The sequence below is a fragment of the Pteropus alecto genome, unplaced genomic scaffold (assembly GCF_000325575.1).
Source record: "Pteropus alecto unplaced genomic scaffold, ASM32557v1 scaffold156, whole genome shotgun sequence".
Classification (NCBI taxonomy): Eukaryota; Metazoa; Chordata; class Mammalia; order Chiroptera; family Pteropodidae; genus Pteropus; species Pteropus alecto.
Genome location: NW_006437746.1, coordinates 5,219,607 through 5,221,666, shown reverse-complemented (window position 1 = coordinate 5,221,666; position 2,060 = coordinate 5,219,607).

The following is a 2,060-nucleotide window of genomic DNA, read 5'->3' as shown; positions in this document are numbered from 1 at the left end:
CTAGCCATGGCAATGGGCCCTGTGCCTGCCTTGGTACTGGAGGCAGGGTGCCAAACCCAATAGGAACCTCAGAGGCATGCAGAAGCCATTGCTTCACAAAGCATCCCTGATGCCCAAATGAATGAGTTTTGAACATGGGGACATGGTAAGCCCTAGAGGTCAATTTCCTTTCTACTTTTCAGCTCCTTCATCTTATATGTATCTTCTTTAGCCTACCCTAGCCCTTGTCCCCAAAAAAGATATTGCATGCTTTTGATAATACTATGGTTACCACTTTGACATATATGAAACTCAGGTTATTCTCTTGAGGTCACACAGATCTGATGCCGAATCCTGCTCTTCCCATCTCCACTGCCTGGATTAGCTCCCATTCAGCCATGTGTGCTGGGCTCAGTTTCTGAAATTGCTGGTGAAATCTGCTAAGGAGAATCAGGATGAAACTGAATGGCAACAGTTGATTGAAAATCCCAAGATAAAGTGGTAACAGGATTTGTCCCCAGAGAAGGGAAGTTTTTTCAGGAAGGAGACGTTTCATATTTTATACCATATGCTTACTTTAATACAAAAGTGAATTTTAAAGTATTTAAATGTTCAACAAAATTATTAAAACGAACGAGTAGGAAGAGTTTTAAGAAAGGGGTAGGAGAAGGCCCCCATCCAAACCCTTCTTGTGAATAACATGGGAGTGGTTGACATACACCTGGCATTAGAGGACCTATCCATGAGGCCTCCATTCCACACAGTGGACATCTTCCACTCTGACCACCACTATCCAAAAGTCAATGAGACAGAGATAAGCTACAGACAAGGCAAGCAGAAATGAGGTTGGAGAGTGCATTAGTGCCTCTGGTCAACAGGCTCGTGCAAAAGCCCTGTCCAGCCCTCTGCTCAGAGAAGGTTGTATTTCAAACGTATTTACTGTCCCCAGAAGCAGCATGAAGCCATGGAAAGACCCCCAGAAAGTCCTTTTGCAAGAACCTCCAGACCCACAGTTCCGAGTTGGGAGTTCATGCATTTGTGCCTTCTACCAGCCTTAGGGAGCCTGCCTGGCACTGTGCACTAAAGTGCCTTTTCGACCAGTGAGATCAGGACTTGTCTTAACTGCTTGGGGCGGGCTGAGAAGGCTTCACAGAGGGGAAATGCTAGGAACTGAGTTTCCTGAGTTAGAGTTTGCCAGGCAGACCTGGAGGGGAGGAAACACCAGGAGAAATAGACTGCAGCAGTAGTTTCAGTGAGAAAAACAGGCTTGAATCAAGGCAACCCCATCCAGAGACGTGTACCAGAGAGATTAGGAGATTGACTTTCCATCTTAGTCACCTACGTGGTTCTAGGGACAGGAATGGGAGTGTCTTAAATGAGAGTTGCTACATCTCCGGCCGTGACCCCGAATGTCATCATTTGGGTCAATAACACATCAACTGGGATGCTGACAGTCGATTTGGTGGGTAAACTAAGTGACTAGGCCGCGACTCCCCACCAAGCAGGGCTCGGGAGTGGTCCTGGGTCACACAGTGAGATTTGCACAGGGGCCCCGCAGACTTCTGAGCTTCTGGCCTGGCATCCGCGTGCCCCTAGCTTGAGCTCTAGGCTGCTTGGGTCTACCCAGGAACTGAGCTTTGGTGACCTGGAACACATGGAGCGATGTATCTTGGGAGGGAAGAAGTGACCGGGAGTAAAGACCGCTCCCCAGGCTGCCCTGAGCAGGCGAGAAGGAAGGCGAGGTAGCCGCAGTCGCAGGAAGGTCTTGTCCCGCGCCTCGGGACGCATTCTGGCGGCCCCGGCTGCGTGAGGTCTGGGCTATGGCTGCGACGGATTAGGTCTGATCCGATTAGAACCTGGGCCGTCGGCTTCGCCCCCTGCCTGGCGTTGCCAGCGCCCGCCTCGCTCTGGTGAGGACCCGGAGTCCTCCCTGAGACACTTCCCCGCCCCAAACACCCGGCTGGTGCAGGAATCCAAGAGGCTCCCTGCGCCCGGGGTTCGGCTCATTGCCACGGCGCGGGCTAGAGCTGCGGCCCCCTGCGGCCCTTCGGAGCCCCGCCCAGAGCCTGCGGGTGTCTGGG